The sequence below is a fragment of the Meriones unguiculatus genome, chromosome 10 (genome assembly GCF_030254825.1).
Source record: "Meriones unguiculatus strain TT.TT164.6M chromosome 10, Bangor_MerUng_6.1, whole genome shotgun sequence".
Taxonomy (NCBI): domain Eukaryota; kingdom Metazoa; phylum Chordata; class Mammalia; order Rodentia; family Muridae; genus Meriones; species Meriones unguiculatus.
In genome coordinates this window covers 34,176,415-34,201,844 of record NC_083358.1, presented here as the reverse complement: position 1 = coordinate 34,201,844, position 25,430 = coordinate 34,176,415, and the positions used below count along the sequence as shown (strand labels likewise).

General features: G+C 39.9%; 1 long non-coding RNA gene across 7 annotated transcripts in view; it reads right to left on the bottom strand.

The window, feature by feature from the left end:
- The window catches only part of LOC110565547 (uncharacterized), a 210,852-nt gene that overhangs the window by 163,152 nt on the left and 22,270 nt on the right, over positions 1 to 25,430 (bottom strand). For all 7 annotated transcript variants that reach the window (XR_009594590.1, XR_009594593.1, XR_009594587.1 and 4 more), the window contains one exon: positions 12,045 to 12,119. This is a non-coding gene — a long non-coding RNA (uncharacterized LOC110565547). The remainder of the gene's footprint in view (positions 1 to 12,044; positions 12,120 to 25,430) is intronic.

Here is a 25,430-nt window from a genome sequence, read left to right as displayed (position 1 = left end):
CTGGAGATCCCTGTGGCTCATCCTCACCTTGGTGTTACCTCCTTAGCATCCCCCTCAACCTTACTTATGGGCATGGGGTGGGGGACCAGGGTCCCGAATGCAGGGATGCAGCTTTGGTCTATCCGCAGACGGTTCTCACTGCTTCTTCCTGGTGCATGTCATATACTCAGACTAGCTACATCTCAGGTGTTAAGAAGCCCATGTGGCAAAGCAAACCCCTTGTGGTCAACTCAGCAACCTGATTAGAAAGTCCAAGAGTACCAAGCATTCACTAGCATATAGAAGTTTTTCATACATTACTATTAGGAACATCTTGCTATTTGGAGAATATTCAATAAATATGAAAATATGAGTAACATTAAGTACACAAATTCTACCTCAGAGATATTTACATTTGAAAAAATTAACCTTGACTGTTTAAATTGGTGATTTTGTACACCCCTGACCCTGCTTATACCCCAACCAATGTGTCTCCGTCTGCTTCTCTGTTGCTGTGATAAAACAGCAACCCAAAATAAGCTGGAATGGAAAGGGTTTATATGGTTTACAGGTTACAACTCCATCCTCTAGGGCAGCATAGGCAAGAACTCAAGGCAGAAACCTAGTTGCAAGAATTGAAGCAGAGACCATGGATACCGCCTTGCTCTCCATGGCTTGATTTATTATATAACCTAGTTTGATTTATTATATAACCTAGGACCATCTGCCACAGGTGGCACCACCTACAGTGGTCTGGATCCTCCCATATTAAGCATTAATCAAGAAAATACTCCAGAAGCATCCCCACAGGCCAATCCGATGGAGGGAATTCCTCAGCTGGGGTGGGTTTCCTCTTCCCAGATGACCCCAGGTGCTGTCAAGTTGACAACACTATCCACCATTCAAGACAGGACACTTCCTAAGACAGGGAAGTTCCTTTCTGCCTACCGTGAGAATATGCAAAAAATAGGATTGTTATTGGTTGTTTTCTATACTTTCAGCATAGGAGAGGTCCAGGCAGAAGGATTGTGAGTTGTGGGCTGCATAGTAAGGCCATAGGTAGGTAGGTAGGTAGGTAGGTAGGTAGGTAGGTAGGTGGATGGATGGATGGATGGATGGATAGATAGATAGATAGATAGATAGATAGATAGATAGATAGATAGATAGATAGATGTTATTATTTTTCTTTTTTCTGGTTTTTCAAGACAGGGTTTCTCTGTATTACAACTCTGGCTATCCTGAAATTCACTTTGTAGGCCAGGCTGGCCTTGAATTCACAGAGGTCCACCCGGCTCTGCCTCCTAAATACTGGGATTAAAGAAGTGCACCACAGCCTGACTTAAGGATGTTCTTTTAAGAAGTTTCTACCAGGAAAAAAAGTATTACAAATATCTGTAGGCAGAAGACAGGTGAAAATAGATTCATACAAGGAAATAATACACAGCATTTTTAAAAGGAGATAAATATGTAGTAAAATGAGCAAGTTCAAAAACAGGTATAGAACATGCACATAGTGTGGCATTGTTCTATAGAATTAAACAATACGACAGAAACTTTGGTTATATTCCGTATCTCACAAAAACATAAAAGATATAGTGAATACCCACAGAACTATAGGCAAAACCAAAACAGTGGTACTTCTGGGAAGGAATCAAGGAAGAAAGTGAGAATGAGAAAGGGAAGGCTCGAAGAATTATCAGTAAAACTCTGTTTCTTTGACTTTAACGAAATCTGAAGCACACATTATAAGTCATTTGGAAATTCTGTTTGCTGGCCTATACCTTCATGCTACACAGTGTTGTCTGTCCCTAGTGCTCTTGGAATATTTTTAAGTTTTCATAAGTAGAATTATATAATGCTTTTCATGTGTAGATACCATGGACAGAAATTACTACCTACATAGAATACCTTTTGTTAAAAGAAAACTGAGAAGAAATGAAATTCTACACATGAAGGATCTGCATGTTCACCTACACATGGAAGCATATAAGTGTCCATTCTAGCATCCGTGCTAGGAAGACAGTCTGCCCACTCAGCACAAACTTGATCAGCACTGATGCATTGAATGTATGGAGTATGCTGTATTAGTGGGTGGACATTCAAGCGCCAACAAGAGAAAATGTTTATCATGCCCATTATGGTATCTTGGCCAGAAACTAGGCTTTGGTCTACCTGGAGTCTTCCATTCTGGAAGGAGAAAGGATATCTGGGCTACAGAGAAAGTGACTTTTCCCCCAATGTTATTCCAAATAGGGGATTTCTATTTGCAACAAAGTATGACATAAGAGAAATGAATAAGGACAGTTGGAGGAAAAGCATCCTAACTTCCTCAGACCCAGCATGGCTTTGACTCAATGAGAAGTCTGGTGGATTCTGAATTACTTTGGCATCTAAAGGAATGGCCACAGACATCCACGTATATGCCATTCTACTCACTGAGTGACCTACAGTCACCAGTCTACAGTCATCAGACCTGCCATTCTATAGTTGTCCGTGTCAAACCACCTCCACATACAAAATATTAACCTAAAAACAATCTGTTTATAGCATGAGTGACTGAAAAAAGGTAAGCGAGCTTTGTCCTGTTTGCAGTTTCTATTCAGTGGATTAAATTCAGCTGATAAAGAGTTGGACAAATATGCCAAGATACATAAGAATTCTCTTTTAAAAAATATGATCCTGAGGAATGTTTTGCAATTAGCTATGTTCCAGGTATAGAAAACCTAAAAATGAGACTTGGCACCAAAAGCTACAGAGAGTAGAAAGCGGGTAGCTGTGAGCACTTTACATTCTTTCTTGGCTCCAACTGAAGAGGGCCAGGATGTGGTTGCAGTTTTGGATGTGCTAATTATGTTTGTCAATTGTAAGTTTTGCTTAATTAATTAGTCATGCAAATTTATCTTGAGCATTTTTTTGCACATCTAAATCATTACTATAGCAATTAAAACGATGCTTTGATTAGCTCCTTTCACAGTACATAGCACAGCATACTCCTGTTGACTTCTTTTTGACAATCTAGCATTTTGGTACTGTTTAGGAAAAATGGCTATTCTTTATGTATGAGGGAATGTACAAACCAAAGTAGACAAGGCAGGTGGTCAAGCTAGAGATGATGATAAAACTATTGGCTCATGCAATCAGTGAGTGCAGACAGGAAGCAATAATAACACATGTCTCGGGGAGTTCCCACAATGTACAACTGGGACAATAAACAGATCAGAAACACCTTTCTTTAGTAAATTAAGGTGGTAAGGTGAGAAATGCCAGAGATTTATGCTTGTGGCCTACGATCAATGTCAAAACAAATTTTGTCCATGTGTAGAAGACTCAGCCCAACTCAACATCAGCAATAAATACTGTGGCCATGTGATTACACCCTCAAAGGCCATTTCATACTGACAAGCGCAACTGTCAGGAACATTGCATTGTATTGGAATGCTATCTCTTAGTTGCTAAGTAGGCATTTCAGTCCCTGATGAACCACTTGTAAATGCTTATTGCTCAGACTTCTGAGGTGAGAGCCTGACATGTAGTGGTACTTAATATGCTTCTCCCACCCAACACTGGCAATTATTGCAAGTATAAGAAAGAAATGTCATTTCTGCACCCCTGCAGAACTACTTCTCTTTCCTCTGCCTCACTGCCCAGCCCTATAGGCAGAATTATAATGGAAACAGCACAAGCAAGAGCTAATGGGTTGTTACAAACCCTTGATGTTTGTAAAGCAGATTCAGCAGCAGCTATTTAAATGGTGCAATGTCATTTCTCTTTTTTAAAGTCAACCTTTGAGGCTAATAGCACATCTGGTTTACTTTAGAGGGTTCCTAGCATCTCTAATAACATCTGGTTGTGAAATCAAAGACGATATTTTACCTAAAAAGTGGATATAAGTCGGCAAGTGTAAAGTCGCTGTTGAATGTTATAATGAGCCTTTTAATACTTGTGAGAGACCTATAACTTAGACCTTCAAGAAAGTCTTAGGAGCCAACAAGAACAAAGATATAAAAGTGTAAAAGTTTCTTGAGGCATTTTCAAGGGTGAGAATGTGTATATATTCTAAGCTCTCCAGAGCAGATTAAAGTATCAATCAGATTCAAACAAAAGTAGCTTTGATATTCAGAAATTCAAATGACTTAGAGAGAAATGTAATAGTGACAAGGAAGTGCATTAGACCCACAATTACTTAACACTACCAGTCCTCCTAATATCTGGAGAAGACTGGAATTAATTTTCAAAACTCTCTCCATAAAACTTTTCTCCAAAACACCTCAAATATGTGAATATGTAAGTGTGCATACAACTGAGTGCTAAGTACATTCCCACCAAGTCCTCAAATATTTCAAGTTCTCAGTGGAAACAGCCGCCTCTTCAGGGACCTCCTTAGAAATCACATGCAAGCAACACACACACACACACACTCACACACACACACACACACACTGTTGTCTCCAGTTTTCTGTCCTTCTGAATTCTTCTCTTGCACATATTGATAAACCCATGCCTTCCACTCAAGCATTTTCTCCAACAATCATTTCCTCCCTTCTGCCTTCACAACCATTCTTCTAGAAGCAGTGTCTATTCTCACCGTCCCCATTTCTTTGCTACATACTCGCTTCTCAGCCCACTACAATCTGGCTTCCACTGAAACTGATCCTACCAAAGTCTCCCAAGCCTCTTACATTTGCCAGATAAAGTTAAGACATCTTGATCTATATTACCAGGCCTCCCTAAATTGTCTGCTTTCACATTATTCCCTTGAGATAACACTCTTTCTTGTTCTTCCTTGCTCATATCCCCTCACCCAGTTCTTCCTTGTGACCATACTCTTCCCCCTAGAATCCTTGTGGTCAACAAACTCATCCAAACCAGAAGCTTGGGGCTTGCCTAAAGATACTGCTATCTTCATCTCCACTCTCAATGCTCCTCAAGTAATCTTGGCTTTATACATTTCATTTCCTGCCCACCCTCTCTGCTGTCTAATCTTGTCAAACAGATAAAAGTGACACCATCATTGATGATGTTACTTTCCTACTTGCTACCTACCAACTGTAGGTCTGGACTCCCAACCTTTTTTAAAGGAATCCTTTCAGCACTAGGAGGTAAGCTTTGGGATGACTACAGTAAGCAATGGAATGACTATGTCAGGCCTGCATTAATGTGTGCTCAGCAGGCAAGTACTGAGTTAGGTGAAATCTTATGCTAATGTCCAGCTTCAGCATGTGCAGGGAAGCTGAGTAATCCCACTAAAGCTGGGGTCAAATGGAACCCTGACCACATCTCAGAAACACCTCAAGAGACCCTTATAAATTCTTGGCAAAATCAGAGACGTTCATGTTGAAGTTAAACTTTCCTGAATTAGGATGCAGACTGTCAGACTGGTCTGTGCATGCTGTCTAATATCACTCCCAGCTGTTGTGCATCTTTGTCTTTCACACCATACCCACCAAACATAGTTTCTTCCTCCCCCTTTTAACTTATTTGTATCCTCCTCACCTGCCTAGAAAACTCCCTCTTATTCAGGACCAACTCCAAAGAGAAGCTTTCTGATAGGTATGATGGTGCACATGTTTAGTCCAAGCACTAGTGAGGCAGAGATAAGAGAATCTCTGTCAGTTTGAAATTAATGTGTCTACATAGTAAGTTTCAGGTCAACTAGGGCTGCATAGTGAGACCCTACCTCAAAAAAAAAATGAAGCCTTTCTAATTACCTAAACATAATTCACCAACCATGTGGTACCATGAATATTCTTTGTGCCTGTAATTTATCACAATACAATGATTTTTGCTCCCAGGCTTTTCCTCCACTGGGCTATGGAGGGTATAGATTTGGATTTATCCCTGTAGCCCAGAGCCTAGAAGAATGCCTTGTGTTAAGGAGCCCAATAGCACATCTGTGTAACAAGTGAGAATGTCCTAGAATAGGTCATTCTTTAATCTCATCTCCTTTTTACAATGCTATTTTGCATGTCACAAGGTATGCCATGCTTACTATTGGCCAGTGAATATTTTATTGTCTATATTTCAGTAGAAAGGAATTGGGATTAAGCCTATGGCTTCACATTAATATTTAGAAAGCATGTTAATCATATATACATATATTATTTTAAAAATTATAAATGTAAATATATTTTGATCATACTCTCTCCCTCCCCCAAGTCCTTCCAGATTCCCCTCCCTACCCACCCAACTCTAAGTTCTTTCTCAAAACAAACAAAAAAAACCAAAAACCCAATACAACAAATCCCCCAAAACCAAGAAAACAAAATAACCCCAAAAGAAACTAAACTTCAACCAAATAAAAGTGTACACTCACTCACACACACACACACACACACACACACACACACACACGCTCACGTGTGTGTGGCAGTCTATCATCTGTTGATCAATTACTCCTGAACATGAGGCCTGTCCTGAGTGGTTAATATACCCAGTGACATTCTACTGGAGGAAACTGATTTCCCCTCTCCAAGCAGAAGGTGCCAGCTCAGTTGTTAACATTTACCCTAGTAGCTAAGTTTTCATTCACTCATTCATTCATTTTCAATTTCTTCTCTCATATATTACATCCCAACCACAGTTTCTCCTCCCTCCACTCCTCCTAGTGCCCCTCTACCTCCCCTCCCCAGCAAATCCACTCCTCCTTCGTTTCCCTTCATAAAAGAGCAGGCCTTCCAGGGATATCAACCAAACATGACATAGTAAGTTACAATAAGACTAGACACATACCCTCATATCAAGGATGGATGGGGTAACCCAACAAGAGGGGAAAGGTCCTCAAAGCAGGCAAGGGTCAGAGACAGCCACTACTCCCACTGTTAGGACTCCCACAAGAGCAACAAGCTACACAACCATAACATAAATGCAGAGAATCTAGGTTGGACCCAGACAGGCTCCCTGATTATTGCTTCCATGTCTGTGAGCCCCTACATTAATTCATTTTTAAGTATAGCAAAACAAAATATAATAAGATCAAAAAACACTATCATGTTGTAGTTGGACAAGACAGACAAACAAAAGAAAAGAGCACAAAAAATGGCAACCTTTTAAATAAAAATTGCAATGTCTGATATCTAATGGGTTATTACAATTGCTTTTTTCCTTGGCATAGCTAAAATAATGTCTTGCATCTTAGATTTTTTGGAATAAGATAAGATAGAAAAAAACATATGGGTCATATTTCTTCAATGTGGATGAGATCAATAGAGGACAAGAATTTAATTCCTTAACAGTTTCAGATGAGGGCCATCTCCCTAATGATATAAAATTGGAAATGGAAACAAATGCAGATTAAAGAAAATTTACGTAGCTTTTACTCATGCAATATAGATGACACTTTTCCCAGATAACTAAAAATATCCCGTTCATCTCCCAAGTCAGTGCTCCATCAGTTTCCTTGTGCTTCTGGGGGTTATATGATCCAAATGCAGACCAGGAAATAAAGCCTAATGTGCTGGTATACTGGTAGATGAGTTTTGTCTCCCACTTTGGGGGCAGTTTTGCAAAGTATTGTGATAGAGCTGTATTAATCTTTGTTGTGTGTCACTCAATTGTGTTACAGTAACATGGTTTTTCTAATTTCTTACTAACCAAAAATATGTGATATGACTCAAGACTTGTACACATGCTATCAAATGGACTGGGTGTTGACGCTATAGGATCCTAAAGTATTCTATGGATCATGGAAGAGAGATGAAATTAAGGGTTTTTTTACCTTGTTTGAAATTCAAGTATTTCATGGTCTTATAATTCCCTGGAAAAATCATAATGCACACAGAGCACACATGGAGGGGGTGTACACACAGCATTTGCTTGTAACACCCAGTTGACTAACAGTGACTTGTAAGAGGAAACACTACACATTGCAGTTCTCAAGCATCATCTAGAGATCCTTGAGGAAACCTGGAAATTTTTCAGGAATTCCACAAGGTCAAGCTATATTTATAGCAATACATGATGTTCCTTTTCATTCTCGTTCTCTTGTAAGCTAGTTTTTTCCAGAGGCTACATGGCATGTGATTGAAAGAAGCAGATATGAGAATCCAGCTGTATCCTATTAAGTCAAATGTTACAGAGACTTTTCTCTGATGTAGAACAATGCCACTCTTCTTGCTGATTTGTTGCTGTTGTTTTGGAAAACATAGTTCTGTCTCATCAACATGTCATGTATACTAAAGTCAATCGTTCTTGAATCTAGAGATTCACGTCTTTACTCTGAAAAGGCTTACAGATGATCTCATCACATATATCCCCCCTCTTTCACCCCAGTTCTCCATCTACAATGCAGATCCCTCTGCCCATTACACTCCTCGTCATTCCTGCTTCCCATCCTTGTACCTTGTGCAGCACCTTGGGCATTTCTTTCAGCTCTTCTGAACCTATGTCTTCATGATTTAAGTTTGGATTTTGAATTTATATCCAAGCAAATCTCACAGCCATTGTAATCTGTAGCCTGCATTGCAGATATGACTCTTTGGAAAGGATTTATATTGGCCCACATTAAGTACCCAATTACCCAAGGTAGTGTCTATTAGAACTCCTAGCCTGCTTTTTGTTTGTTTGTTTGTTTGTTTGTTTGTTTGTTTGTTTCTAGACAGGGCTTCTCTGTGTAGCCTTAGCTGTCTTGGACTCACTTTGTAGACCAGGCGGGCCTCGAACTCACAGAGATCTAACTGCCTCTGCCTCCTCGAGTGCTGAGATTACAGGCATGTACCACCTCAACCAGCTCTCTCCTAGCCCACTTTAAGGCAGGTTTGAGGTCGTAAGTTTTCAGGAGATACTTTTCCATAACTGATGTTTAGGCCAACAATATGAAAGCCAAAACTTACTGTCTTGATCATTTGTTTTATTTTTATTTTTTAACTCATCTCTTGATGACAAATGTCATGCTTGAAAGTTCGTGTTTTGTGGGTAGGCCTTGTTTCTACTCTTCACCTTGCAGAGCCTAAGACCTTATCTTCATGCACATATTAAACACTTAGATCTTGACTGCATACAACCACAAATGCCCGCTGGGACCTGTGAGCTCAATGTCTGCTTCTCCTTGTCTTGTTACTGCCTCTCTGTTTTGATCCTAGAAAACTGCCTCATTTTCCATCAGTTTAACTTTACATATGAAATTATTGTTGTATATTTTTTAAATATTTGAGATATGTTTGGGGGAAGAATTTCCCAATTATCTAGTCAGCACTATTGCCAGGAATATAAATTGGTATATCATTTCTTTAAGATGAAATACATTACCCCCTTGATTAAGAAATTCTCCTCTGAGAAAGTTAGCATGAGTAGAAATGCAGCAATATCTATCAAAATTTTAAATGTGTTTAAGCTGAAAGTCCAAAACTTCTACTAAGAATTTATTCTTACATGGCTCATGAGTGTATAAAATTCTATATAAAGAGTATTCTTTTTTACATAAGGCTTTATAAAAGGTAAAATAATGGAATTTGTAGACAACCTAAATTTCTACCCATAGGAGACCAGTTGAGTATATTAAGATACTTTGGGTAATGTTCTGCCAATAATTTGAAAAGAATGACACAAGTTCCAGGTGACCTGAAATGAAAAACATTCTTGGTGCAAGTTGTATGACCTCTTTACCTGAAACATTCAAGATAACCTTGAATGCACTTGTACACTCCTTACAAACTTCTGAAAAGATGCACAGTTAACTGTTGAAAGCATTTTGCTCCAAAGATTGAGACCAAGCCACTGTTAAACACACATTGCTTCAATGGACAAATGTTCTGATTTGAATATCTATTCTACCCTTTTGTTAATATTAATTCCTGCATTGGAAAACAAAGTCTTTCTCCCTGACCTGTTCTACAGCTCTTACCTGTCGCGGTAAGGAACTCTAGACTATAAGCAATCCATACTAGGTGATGCCAAGGAACCTGGTGGTCTGTTCTCTGTTAACTTTACACTCTGTTAACTAAATAGTCTTCTATAGACCCAAATAGGTATATTTACTTCTATCTTCCCCCCCAAAAAAAAGAAAAGAAAACAGAAAGAAAGAAAAGAAAATAGAAATGGCAGAAAGAAGCCAAATTTTAAGTTCCATGCCACTGAGAGAAAAAAGAAGGGTTCACTGGGAATTTAGCTAACAACCAGACCTATTCCACGGCTTGATCAGCAGGAGACACTGACTTCAGCACCTGAGTCTAGATGTAACTTCTGGCTGAAGCTTGGATTTCCAATGAGTTTCTTAATTTCTAAGGACTGGTAGCTGAGTTAGGCATTTATGCAGCTAGGAGTGTAGTCTGCCTGAATCTCAAGGTTTTCCTTTAAACATCTTCATCCCTTCATATGATAAACTTTTGGGGATGACTGGTGCAGCTAGAATTACCTAATTTCCCATTAGGCCTGGGTGTGCAAATATGACAGAGCTCCTGTGAGTTTACCTTGTCTTTCATAAGCTGGATTACAGCTTTCATTGCTTTACTCTTTGAAATGGGCTTCAAATCAATGCTGTGGTGAAAGCTGGCTCAGATATTCTTCAATATTTGAAGAAATACTTTCACCATAATGAAATGCCAAAGAATACGGTATTTAAGGTATTTCTGTGATAATTGGTTGTTCTCTATGTTGAGTGTATGTGTGTGCATGTGTGTTGCCTGTGTGTATCTCTGTATGTGAGTTTTTGTGTGTGTTTATATGTGTGTGTGTTGTCTATGGGTGTGCCTCTGTGTGTTCTTTCTGTGTACATCTCTTGTGTGAGTGTTTGTATGTATACGTCTCCTGTTCACATGTGTGTGTGTCTGTGTGTGCATCCATTTGTCTGTGTGTGTGTCTCTTTCTCTGTGTGTATTGTGTGTGTGTGTTTAAAAGTGAAAAGAATTAGAAGACAGAAGGCTTCATTTCAGGAAAATGATCATTTCCCCACATTCTTTACATTTTGCTTTTGAGATTTTATTCCCATCAAGGTCCTTAAGAGTCTACACTGAATTTTTTTATAGGGCATAGATTTGTTTAATTAGAAATAACAAAGATAGCAGCTTCTAGGATGATGGTCCCTGCTGCAAAAAGATCTGGACTGTCTCCCAAAGGCCCATGTGTCAAAGGCTTGATCCTTGGAATGGGCTATTGGGAAGGCTGGGCCCTGTAAGAAGTAGTGCTCAGTGGGGGGTTATGTGCCCTTAAGGGAACTGTGGGCCAAGCCCCTCTGATTCTCTCTGCTCCTGATCTGGGAGTTTACTGGGTTTGCTCTATTGTGTGCTCTTGCAGTGATATGTGGCCTCCTCACAGGCCCAAAACTATGGAGCTAATTGGACATAAGATAAAGCTTCCAAATTTGTGAGTCAAAATAAGCCTTTCCATAAGTTAATTTTCTCCAGCATTTGTGATAAGTGGAAGAAAACTGACTAAGAGAGCACCAAAATACATTTGATAACGGAATTCTTAAATGCCATAAAAGGAAATTGCATTTCCCAGCACACTGTTAGAACACAGCTACTTCAGAAAGAATGATCGTGGATTGGGGGCGGGGAGCATGCTCAGTCATTAAATTGCATGTTCGTGATATCACTGGCCACAGCGAGAAAATGAAAAACACTAAATACAGGATAGGAAATTAGAAAGCATGAAAAAGCGAAGGGAATGGAAGAAAACTACCGGCCATGAGCAAAAGTGTGTGGGGTCAATACATACTCAAAAGGTGTTTCACTTGCGAAACAGAGAAAATAAAGCTGCAAAACAGGAGCATCCAATCCTTCAAAATTGAAGTGTGGCCAAGGGCAAAATACAACTAGAAATCATACTAGGAATAAACATAGTGTGTTTAGAGAAGACATTTATGATTCCAATTCTACCTACACGGTGCCCTAATGCATAGCTAAACTTAAAAGAAAGTGGGAATTCCCCAGGTAACATGAGTAGGAGAGAGTGGAGTCAAGCCTGGAAACACATTCTAAAGAGCTAGAATACCATCACTCAAGGCAGAAGGAGAGGGGCGGGGACTGAGAACTGCCCAGAACACCCAACCCTTAGCAGGCTGCTTAGCCCATGGCAGCTACTGCTGTTAGCTAAGAAAACCCCACTTAGCAAAGCACTGAGGTAACTGTTACCTGACTACAATCCTGGAGCATGAAAATTCTTCTGTAAGACAGCAAGCTGTTCAAATCTTCAGCTGAGAGAAATACCTAGGGATGTAACCCAGAGGAAAGAAGGAACCGTAAGAGACAGTGAGGAGGAGTGAAACTAATAAAGCATCAACACTAACAGGAACAGTCTCATTTTGTGGGTAAGGGAAAAAGGAAGAACTTTAATACTGATTATGTGAGAGATTTGAGTTGCATCTCAGAATGAGACCCAGCTACCTATATGCTGATTCTCAATTCAGATGTGCTGGTTTTGAGTGCTGAGGTTTGAAACCTAGGGTCCTGTGCACGCTAGGCAAGTGCTCTAGACATTGAGCTATCCCAATTCCATGAAAAGTTAATGACAGGAAGTTTAAGAATAAAATCTTGGGATGCTGGGTGTGGTGGGGCATACCTCTAATCTTAGGAGGCTGAAACAGGAGGATCTCACATTTAGTGCCAGCTGAGACAACATAACAACATCCTGTGACAGAAAGAAAGAGAGAAAGAAAGAAAGAAAGAAAGAAAGAAAGAAAGAAAGAAAGAAAGAAAGAAAGAAAGAAAGAAAGAAAGGAAGGAAGGAAGGAAGGAAGGAAGGAAGGAAGGAAGGGAGAGAGAGAGAGAGAGAGGAAGGAAGGAAGGAAGGAAGGAAGGAAGGAAGGAAGGAAGGAAAGAAAGAAAGAAGGAAGAAATGTTAGGAAAATATATATCAGAGAAATGTTAGCCAAAGGAAGCTCACATTAATATCAAGCAAAAAATTAAAGAGACAGACAGTATCACTGGGAGTATATAATGGTAAAAGAGTGGTTGGGGTTGAAGAGCTAGCTCAGTGGTTAAGAGTACCTGCTATTCTTGTAGCGGACCCAGATTCAATTCCCAACACCCACACGGCAGCTCACAACTATCTGAAACTCCCACTCCAAGGGATCTGACTCCCCTTTCTGGCATTAAAAGTCACAAGGTACACACATGGTGCACAGACATATACAAGCAAAACACTATACACATAAAATAACACAATAAAATACTTTAAAAAGAGAAAGTTAAATCAGATGTGATGGAAACACTCAGAAGGTTGAGACAGAGAGACTGATGTAAGTTTGAAGCCAGCCTGATCTACACAGTGAGTTCTAGGCCAGCTATAGTGAAACCCCATCTTAACACAAATAAATAAATAATTCATTAATTCATCATAAGGCATGTTAATTCTGAACTTACATAAAACTACCAACATTAGCAACATAAAGAAAACAATATCTTGTTACTAAAGGGAAAGACACGCAGCCATAAAAAGGTTCCTAACATTATTCTTCCACAATGGGTAGATCAAAAGACCAAAAATAAACGGGGCTATAAATGATTTAATAACACAACAGACTTTGATGCAGTGACAACAATTATACAGAATGCTGCATCCAACAATTAGAGAACACACATTCTCTTTCAAACAAAACTGGAACATTTCCCAAAACCATCTGCATAATCACACACACACCCCCCAATTTCAGGAGCATGGTCACTTTTAGGAGGAAAGGAAGAGAACAATTTGAGTGAGCCCTTCAATATTTCAAAGAGCAATATCACATCATTTTAATATCTACTAAAATTGTGAATGAATACATAAATTTTTGTTATATTTGGGTGGCTTCTCTTCATATTAAAATTTTACCTTTATATATAAATTCTTAAATTTTTAACAATCTGATGACCATCTTTATAGTTCTTCATATTAAGAATACATTATTTGCTTGAACATTCCTTTTCATTTGGTAGACCTAGTGAACCCAGTAAGTTTCAAGAGACTTTGCCAGGCAGAGACTGACTCTAATCTAATGGGAAATACCGAGGCAGAGCACTCCGGTAAGGGCACACTTCTGCTTTATATTCGGCTTGATCTCTGGGTTTTTCTGGCAGTTATCAACTTAATCCCAAACTGTGCGTGCTGACAAATGCCTTGATCCCAGCACCTGGGTGACAGAGGCAGGTGGATCTCTGTAAACTCAAAGCCAGCCTGGTCTACATAGGGAGGCTTAGTCTCAAAAATAATGAAACAAACAGACAACAAAAAACAGTCCCAAACAAAAATGACAGGAATGTGCTCTGCAAGTAGCATGTTCATTGTGGCACTGGCTTTGCTTGGGTGTTATATGAGATCTTGCAGTCCTCAAAAAAAGGAGTCTAGGTAAACTGTTTTTGCAAAACAAATTATGGTTTTTTTAAACTATCTGTATGTTCCCATTTTCAAATGGATGTGCATGCTTCTATCCTCAAATGTTCATTTTCCTGGACTATTTCACATCTATAAACATAAGATATTGAGGCCTCCCACTACTATCCATCCGCAGCCCTGAAGGAGTAACTTAGGAGCCCTTTGTGGGAAGAAAAACAAATTAGTCTAATACATGTCCTGAGAGCTCGCTGTGTGTGGACGACATAGGTGGGGCAGTCGTAGTGGTGCTGAGGTGCTCAGGCTGCCATCAGAGACAGCCATCTGCTGTCAGACCTTCCTTACCTTCTACCGTTTTTGTGACAGGGTCTATTTAGTGTTGCTTGTAGGCTTCAGGGGACTCTTTGTCTTTCCCTTCTCCTACAAGCCCTAGCATTACAGATCTGCTACCACACCCAGCTTTATGTAGATTCTGGAGATCTTACCTCTGGGCCTCCAGTTCATGCACCCAGCGATTCACCCACTGAGCCATATGCCTACATTTTTTCTACCCATCCTCCTGATGTTGCTAGGGTAATTGTGAGACGCTTTGTTCTTTCTTATTTCAGACTGGGCCAGTGTTTGGTACTCAAGAGGAACCTGTAACTGTTAATTAATAAATACCCCAATGACAAGAAGCAAACAGAAGGTAACCACTTACAGGAATTATATGTCTCTAGAATTTTATTTACTTAATCTTACAAACAGGCTTAGAATTTTGACGAGATGATAAGAAAATGTATCACCTGCATAGGCTTACTACTCCAGAGTATTTTCACAAATTTTAGGTATCAAAAATTTATTCAGTGTTAATATTTAGCTACCTGCTGAAATATTTAACACTTTAAAGAAAAGTACAACCTGCTAAAATATTAAGAACAGAAAAATTATGAGAGAAATGCTGAGGAGATAACAGAGAACAGCTCAGTAGAGATCAAAATGGAACTCTGAGGGGAAAGGAAGTTGTAAAATGACAAAGAAATGAAATGTCTCCAAACAGGAAGGGGAAAATACCCGAGAGCTTGCCAAAGCAAAGAACCATACCGGGTGTGAATGTGTCTCCATAGAAGAGCACCTGCTCGTCCTACCTTCCCTAACAACCCCGGAGAACTTTATATATGATGGAACCAGTCAAAAGGTATCTTTTCCTGGAGCCCTCCAACTGCCCCTCCCAGGCTGGACCAATTTCTCTCTAGACTCAGTGTACAACTGTCATATTGGGGTCTTCCTTCAACACAATCGTAAAATTCCCTGTTCATTTCTGCTTCTAGATCCCATGCTACCTGTGGGTCGACAGAGTGCCTCTTTATGACAGAGTGCCTGCTCCTGTAGCTTTCTGAGAAAAGGCAAATGGGTAAGAGTGGAAGCAAGGGTCACCAATCAAAATGCACATTTGAGCTTAACTTCCCATTTCAACCTAGCATCTCACTTCTCTCCTTTGCTCAGTTTTGATTTTCTGTCATCTCAGAAATGATTACACACACCACCACTCCACTCACCAGAATTTCTGATTCAATAGGTCTGAAGCAGGGTCCGAGAGTCTGAAGTTTTGGTGCTGATGGTCTGGGGGCCACACTTTGAGAACCACCACCATCTTTAAAAAAAAATATGCTTGAGACTCAGGCTGAACTCTTCCCTACCTCTTCCATCAGACTACCAACACTAAGCAATTGCTGTGCTTCCTATGAACACTGCTTTGGTCAACAAAGAAAATAAGGGACATAATTATGTTGAAATTTGGGGGAGGAGAAGATGGATATAAGTGAGCAGTTAAGAATGCACTCAACTGAAAATAACAGCAGGCCTACCACAGCCAACTGATGCCATGAGGGACTTCTCTGGCACTGGGCAGTCTGAGACTGTTCAGTTTCCAGATGACAGTATCAAGGCTCCAGGCTCTTGCTACACTTTTACCCTGTAAAGCTACACTGCCCGCTTCCAACTGATATTCCTACTGTGATGGTGCTCCGCCTAAGGATGAAGTTAGGAAGGGGGAACTCCAGAGGCAGCTCTGCCTCCTTTAAGACATAATTGTGATCCTCAATATAGCTACAAAAGCTATTATTGAGAAAGTCAATATTTTTCCAGCACCTACCAAATTATCATTAGTGTCTGACTGACCAAAACATGAAAGATAGTTTATGAGGTGGGATATGAGGAGGGGGTGTGCTAACAGGCACTGCCTACTATTGGACCTCTGTAAGGCTGTCTTGATTTCATTCACTGTTGGATACTGAACCCAGGGCCTCGTGCATGTTAGGCAATTAATTATTTCACCACTGAACTACACTTCTAGTCCAAGTCTCCCTTGATTTAAATACAGTTCAATTTACACAAAGTCAGAGCGGTAGAAGAAACACATAATAATACTCTCTGGGTCTCAATTCTTCCCAGAAGTAGCCTTGGGTGACACACAGCCTTGAAATAGCATAGTTACAAGCATTATATTTTACAGGGGCACAGTTAAGCTGAACCATGGCAGGGAGGTGTTCCTGATAGGACAGTCAGCATTTTGAAGGCATGGTGAGCTTTTTCAAGTTGATGACGCATTGCTGACATGGCTGAGGATGTGAAAACCAAGCATGTTTAAAGTCTGTCCACAGACAGCCATGTTCCTGTCCAGAGAATCTTTTTTCATGTTAGTCAAAAATTGTATGACACAGTAAGCCAAGAGAAAACCTACAAGCAAGACTTGGGTCAACAAATACCTGCGTCCCCTCAATAAGCCGGATGTCTTTTCCCTTTGTCCTGAATACATGAGAGGTCTATGATTTTGAGTGCAGCCACCAATGACCACGTGGAAACAGAAAGTACACTTAGGTTGAAGCTTGCAAGAGCAGGCTCTAATCTAATTCTCTCAATTACTAGCTCTGTGACCTTGAACCAGTCACATCTCTTTTCTCAGCTTTAGTTAGCTCATCTGTAATTGAGGGGGTTGAACTGTGCTTTGTCTATGGTCATCTGAGTGCTTCAGCAGGAAAAACACCTGAATAGTTTTAGATGGTTAAAATAGATAAAAATTGGTTTTTAACCTCACTGCTGTTATCATTAAATGGCTACCTAATCAGACTTCTCATTCCAAATTAATATATAATGATTTAAATTGAAACTTACAGCTTGTGTAGTGCTTGCTTCAACTTCTCTGTTTCTCTCTCCAGCCTACATATGGTAAGTAGGGCAGGCATTGTAACTGCCTTTTTCTTTCCCATACATACAACCCTCAGTCCTGGACATCTGTGACAGCAGTTCTTAGACCTTGGTCATGGATCACCTCCTCTGAGAGAATACCTGTCACACACTCTTCTGGATGTTATTCCAGACCTACTAAGTCAGAACCTCTGAGGCAGTGGCTAAAACTGGCCAAGAGATTGTTAGGAACCCTTGGTTTGACACTCATTTACAGAGAAAGGTTAAAGGGAGCTAACACGCGACACAATTGTGGTGGTTGGAATGAAATATTCTCCCATTGTCTCGAGTGTTTGAACACTGGTGCTCGGTTGGTGGCACTGTGTGTGGAGGCTCTGAAGGTAAGGCCTTCTAGAAGTATAGCATTGAAAGCAGGCTTTGAGAGCTTAGGGACACACCATACGTCCAGTTTGTTCTCTCTGCTTTGCCCTTGAAGCTCAATATGCGGCCCTTGGCTTCCCGCTTCTGCTGCCATGCCTTCACTCCACCATCATGGACTCTTAACCCCCTGGAACAATGGACCCAAATAAACTCTTCTGTAAGTTGTCTTGGCCATGGTGTTTTATCAACAGAAAAGTAGCTAACATGAGCATGTACTAGCAGCTTTACATATGCCCCCTTTATATGTAAGACAAGACTTACAATGACTCGTGGAAGTGTATGTGCCTGGCAAATGAAGACTTCATTGCGAACCCTTTTCAAATGCGTGGAAAAGCTGCAAAAATATTAACATTCCTTCCACAGAGGCCCCTATTCTTATTCTTACACTCCCCTGTTTAGTTCAACAAAACCACATCAGTGCAACGCTACTAGCTGAACACCACCTTCCACTCCTAGCTCCTCAGTATTTATTTCAATGATTTCTTTTCTCTCTCTCTCTCCTGGACACTAGTCTTGCATTCTACATTTAGTTGTCATGTCTCGTTAGTGTCGATTAGCCTGTGACAGTTTCTCAGTCTTTCTTTTTACTATTTTTATACAATGTTCCTCCATTGGTATTTGGCTGATCCAACAGGATGGGTAGACAGTGACTATGGGTTTGAGGAAAGAATATCACAATGTGGAAGCATCTTTCCCATGATATAACATCGGGCACACAATATCATTTGATGACAGTAATAAAGTATGTGTGTAATTAGACTTAAACCAAATTTTTAAAAATCCCTATTCCATAACTGTTAAGTAACAGAGCTGGAATAAACTTGAATTGCTCTTCTCAACCATCCTGGTTCTAAGTGAGCATTCTAGGCTTACCCTCCCACCATCCATCCATCCATCTCAACTCAACTTTCTTTTGTGTTGTTTTACACTTCACTCTACTCTCCAGGTTTTCCAAGTTTTTTGGTGTTCAGCTCCAATCTAGTCTACAGTTTGAAATCCAGCAAGATACCTAGCCCACTCTTATGACATCCCATAGCATTTACAGTCTTCTCTTTAACTGCACACTCCTCTCTGAACATCTTATATTAACTGCCGTCTTTCCAAGATACAATGGAATGAATCAAAATGGGAAGAGACCAACTGCTCTATAAATCCACTTGCTCCTGAGTGAATGACCTTGATAGCTTATCTCCTACATCAAGGCAGATCCTCATTCCTCCATCCTGTAGTCAGAAGCATGGCCTAAATTTTCAATCTAACTATAATATTGATTGACTTAATGCTTCAATGAGGCTGGGGAGGTGGTACAAAAGGTAAGGCACTTGCTTCCCAGGGATGAGGACCAGAGTTCAGATCCCCAGCACTCATGTAAAAGCCAACCAGGCATGGAACCTAATCTCCATGTGGGAGGTAGAACAAGCTGGCTAGCAAGACTGTCTGAGCTAGTGAGGTCTGGAATCAAGTGAGAAACTGTGCTTCAGTAATGAGCTATAGAGATCAAGAAACACACTCAACATCAACCTTTGGCCTCCATATGCACAAACACGTGCGTGCCCACCTACACACATTCATGCACCTACACACATCAACACATCCACATGCAAAAATAATAGGTTTTTCCCCAGTGACTCTTTATCGCTTAGAGAATAAAGTCCAAATGTCTGATCCTAACATGTAAGGTCCCTGTGATCTGAGCTCTGCCTGTCTCATATTATCTCTAGCCATCACCTCACACTCCACTGCACATTATCCCACACTTCGGTCATGGTGGATGACTGGTGATTTCTAAGTGCCCTATGACCTTTCTGAGCTCTATACTTCTGCACATGCACTGTTATCAGTGAGGATGCCATTAAAGAAGACTCCAGCTAACGCTGTCTGGTACAACAATGACAATTATAACATCACAGAAGAGCAATTTGAAAGGCAGACAGGGCTATGATGCAACTCAACAACATTCAACAAAGATCCATGGTCTTTTGATCTCTTTGCTTTGTCATCCTTGGAAATTCTGATATGCCTTTAGGCTGTCTTCCGTGTTGCAGGGTTCCTGTGGTAGTTCTAATAAGCATACTTTCTGAGCACAGCAATACTTAAAGGCAAAAAGAAGAAAAGGTGCTTCCCTTTAAGGCCAAGAATCATTTCTTGGCAGCCAGACCTTCAGACTTTCTTTTAATATCTCATTGGCTCAAACTATTATATAATCTACTCGTAGGCTAATCAAACAAAACTAATAAGCCTACCCAACCTTTTCTTAAGGCTTTTGTGGTCAGCAATAAGGGTGCTCTTCCTTAGTCAAGCAGAACAGCTAACTGAGAAAATTCTTTTCCAGATATAAGAAATGCAATGGCTCTGGGTGGGCAGCCAGTTGTACCAGCCGCACTGTAGTTATTGCCTGATCCTTCTAGCCACCAGGTGGACTCCTTTATGTCCTCTAAGATTCAACTTAAAAATTACCTCTTACCAAGCTACAATCTGTATAGACAAAGAGGTTATGTACAAATTAAGGAATTGGAGGTGGGGGGGGTTGGACAGATAGATTTCCCTAGGAAAAGAAAATGGAATAGATAGTTATGGATGGATGAGAGAAGAAGATCAGGTGGGAAGGGGAAAGAAGAAGAGGAGGATGAGGGAAGGAATATGGGGAGAGATAAAATTAAGGGACATTTGAGGGATAGTATGGAAACCTAATACAGTAGAAGCTTTATATATAGAAGCTTTATATAACATATATGAAGGTGAAATCACTTAATGATGGGGGAACAGAGCCCCAATTGGATATCTCTCAGTGCCAAAAGAAGCTTCCAATACTGGGATTTGGTTACATCTAATTGAGTTGTTGGTCAAAGGAGTCTCATGGAAACCACCAAACAATCCACAACTATATAGGCTGCTCTCTCCAAAATGACAGCAAGACCCTATTGCTGAAGACAATAACTATACAACTCATTGAGCATGGAGAAGTCAAACTGGTGCCTACATAAAGTTCCTACATGCTAGCATCTTTGGTACAGGAAGCTACTCTGCACACTACCAAAGGAGAAACATAAACACCAACCCAGCCACAAACCATTGGAGCTACAGTGGTATCCTGCCTACAAAATGTGCTAGGGCAATGTTATCACAAAGCTTATGGGGGTAACCAATCAATATATGATTTGAATTAAGCTCTATTCCATGAGATGGAACTCATACCCGACCAAGAATCTAAGACTAGATAGCCCATAGCCCCAGGGTAAAACCAAATACTAATGTTCTAAAAAAGAAAAAATAGTAATAAAATTATTCTTAATGACATTCTGATATACTCATAGATCAGTGCCTTGTTCAACTATCATCAGAGAAGCTTCCTCCTGCAGCAACTGGGAATATATACAGAGACCCGTAGTCAGATTAAGCAAAGAGTGAAAGACTTTGGAACACTCAGTCCTAAATGGAATGTCTGGATCACATCCCTCCCCTCAGGACTCAGGAAATCCCACTGAAGTCCAGGCAGAAAGAGTGTAAGAGCCAAAATTGAGGAATAGAAGACACTAAGAAAACAAGGCCTTCTAAATCAGCATGAATGATGCACACATGAACCATTAGGGACCGAGACCACATGCACAGGGACTGCAGGGGTCAGCACTAGATGGGGTCCTAGAGCTGAAAGAAATGGACACATGGCCCATCCCTAACCCAGAAGCTGTCTCCAATTGATAACCACTTGCAAATGAAATTTTAGTTTTCTCCAAGGGAGTCTCACTGGGGATACTCTTGAGGGCCCTGCAGTAGAGAGACAACAGAAAACGAATTTAATAGCATCCTTGGAGGTTCTTTTCTCATAATGTTGTGTCAGGCCTCTTCCTTTTTTAAAAAATTTTATCTTATTTTTAATGTTTTTTTGTTTATTGATATTTTTCCCCTCTTTGCCCTACAGATGCTTTGTGTATATATTACGGCTTCCATGTTAGTGTTTTTATGGGTTCCTGGGTGTGCAAATGAATGTGTTGCTGCATCTCTGTATGTCTCTTGTGCCCTCTCTTCGGCTCTTTTCTTTCTGTTTGTTTTGTCCTATTCTGGTGTGTTAGGGTTTTGTTTTGTTTTATTTTGTTTTGTTTTTCCCTCTTAGAAGCCTATTCATTTCCCAGTGAGAGATAGAAAGGGGATGAATATGGATGGATAGGGAAGACTGGGAAGAGTAGAGGGAGAGGAAACTGTAATCAGGATATATTGTGTGAGAAAAAAATATTTTCAAAAAAAGGAAAACAAGAAAGAAAAAAAATCTTCCCAGAAGCTTTCTGTGATGGCATCAAGCAGAATCAAACACTTTTCACGCTGAGCTCCCTGGGATCATATTTCTACCAGAGCACTTATTATGAAGCTGAAATTCTGCTGGCTTTAGAAAAAGTGAAACCTTGGGAGGAAGGCGGTGTGTTCTATTAATTCTTCAGCCCAACCTTGAAAGGAAGAAAGGAAAGAAGGAAGGGAAATCAGGAAGAGAAGAGAGGGGATAGGAAGAAGGGAAAGGAAGAAGGAGAACTTCTCCCTTTGATAATTTATAAAAATTGAGGTAACTTTTTACTTTCTAATGATTGTTTTAAACTTTACACAGGGTGATAGAAAACACCCAACTCCATCTCAGTATAATTTGGACAACATGTGCCTCTCCTTGTACTTTGAAATGTCCTTCTCTCATCCCATCCCCACAGTCCTTCCTGCATAAGACTACAGAGCTGCCTCTTCAGTGTGTTGCTAATTATCCAAATCTAAAACTTTTAAAAATACAGATGACAGAATTAATCAAGCCAGTTCACCTTGTCTTGACTTCCTGTATTTGGTTGTCTTAAAGGTTTCTTTAATAACATTAATTCTCCCAAAAATTCTCTATTAGCAGACTTTAAGAGGTGTCCCTGCAGTGTAATACTCATATCTGTGCTCTCCTGAACAGCCTTTACAAACACCCTTTTGCTTTCCTTTCCCCTCTCCCCAGCATTCTGGGCTTCATTTCAGATCTGTCCCTCTGAGATATGCCTCCCTCCCCTTCCTAACACTTCTTTGTTGCTAAAAATAGGTGATGTCCCTTCAGAGCAAAAACAGTTGGCAAATCAGCTTTTATAGGTACAGCTTTAGACAGGACTCTGTGAGGTGAGGGAATGAATAGATTAAATACAAGAAGCTGGTGGTTACCTTCTTCTCCTCTCCATGGACCCCTGCATTCCTCAAAGGAATTCACAAAGCCCATGTAAAAATAGCAACACCATCCTCATCAAATATGCACACTATGAAGGATGCTAAGTGAGACTTTGCAAATGCTGAAGAGTAAATAAAACAGCCGCCCTGAAGAGCACCAGAAAAGGTTCTGAGGAAGCATTTAATTAAAGGGCTGCAGACCTGACATAACACATGAGCTGTGGGTTATGATATTTTAACAAACAGACCTTTCCATAGAACACTGGAGCATATTATATGGCTAATTTCTTTAAATAACAGTAAGAATTTTCTAAATTTCTGTTTCATAAATCATCCTAGAATGATTCTGTCAGCTTGAGTTTAACTTTTGTTGGATCCCCTATAATATCTTGTGAAGCTTTCTAACATTACCCCCCAAAAGAAGTGTCATTGTACTACCTAAAATACTCTTTTCAGCTACTACACAGACCTCTGCTTTCAGACACTATTTTTCTACAAGTGAAGATTTTCTATTAAGCATAAAATACTGGATTCTCCTTACAAATGATGTAAGTGAATTAATACATTTGTATAAGTGGATCCATACCTCATGAACATATTGCATAACATAGATATGTATGTATATATTCAAGTACACATTTGTCCATGTACATGTCTGCTTTTCTGCAAGTCATGTCTGTAATTGCATCACCCTAATTTCTTTGAAAGAAAGTAGAGAAACCACAGCACACACTACAATTATTCTGAGTCTAAAGCTAAAGGGAGGGGACTAGCCCAATTTAGTGCTCAATCAAATTCTCTTCTGTTCAGTCTGTTGGCAACTGTGTTGACCTCCTTGTGAACCGCTGTCTTCTGGTTCTTCTCATCTCAACTCGAAACTCATCTTATCTTTCTCCATAGTTCATGACAAACTCCCTGCTTGCTATTCAGTATTTACACATATCCTTTAGGCCACGATTCTATGGCCTGATTTGTAGGCCTTCTGTTATCTGTCAAAAAAAGATTCTTTAAGAGTATGAATAGTTCAAAGAGTTAATCACACTAAACTATGCATGGAGAGAATGGATAAAGATGAGAAATATTCTCTAATGTAGATTAATATAATCATAGAATCATGGAGGAAAAATACATCAACATCTCGGTGATGCTGTCATTGATGAGCTACTATTTATTAACTTTATGCCTCTGTGTCAGGAAGCTAAGAGCCATTACCAAGCATACCTTCCAATCATAACAGGGCTCTTTTGTACATTAAGGTCAATATCTATCTTCTTCTAGTTCCTACAAGTCAAATACTCATTGTAGGCTCATGACAGTGATTAATCTAGAGTTGCTAGCCTTCTTCCTATAAATATAATAAATATGATATAAAACAAACTTTTATTAGTGCCTCATTGTCTTTGAGAATATCATTTCCATCTACCTTACTACATTAGCTATAACAATTCTAAACCCAAAATGAAACAAAATATGTTTCACATGAGTTAAGACTTTTTTTGAAAGTGTCCAGAAGGCTCTCTCTTGCAGACAATCCTTAAGAAGAGACACTAGTACTTCTGTTTCTGATTTCTAATAATAATATCTTCAGACAGAGTAAGTGGAACTTATTGGCACAGGAGACAACTTTCTGAACAGAACACCAACAGCACAGGCTCTAAGAGCAACAACCAATAAATGTGACCTCATGAAACTGAAAAGCTTCTGTAAAGCGAAGGACACTGTCGTCAGAACAAAACCACAGCCTACAGATTGGGAAAGGATCTTCACCAACTCTATATCTGACAGAAAGCTAGTATCCAGAATATATAAAGAACTCAAAAAATTAAACAGCAACAAATCAAGTAATCCAATTAAAAAATGGGGTGCAGAGCTAAACAGAGAATTCTCAATCGAGGAATATCGAATGGCAGAGAAAAAAAAGAAATATTCAACATCCTTAGTCATCAGGGAGATGCAAATCAAAACAACCCTGAGATTTCACCTTACACCCATCAGAATGGCTAAGATAAAAAACTCAAGTGACAACACATGATGGAGAGGATGTGGAGAAAGGGGAACCCTCCTCCATTGCTGGTGGGAATGTAAACTTGTATAATCACTTTGGAAATCAACCTGGCGCTTTCTCAGACAGTTAGGAATAGGAATAGCGCTTCCTCAAGACCCAGCTATTCCACTCCTGGGCATAAATCCAAAAGCTGTTCAAGTTTACAACAAGGACATTTGCTCTACCATGTTTGTAGCAGCTTTATTTGTAATAACCAGAAGCTGGAAACAACCCAGATGCTCCTCAACTGAGAAATGGATACAGAAATTGTGGTACATTTACACAATGGAATACTGCTCAGCAATTAAAAACAAGGAAATCATGAAATTTGCAGGCAAATGGTGGTAACTAGAAAAGATCATCCTGAGTGAGGTATCCCAGAAGC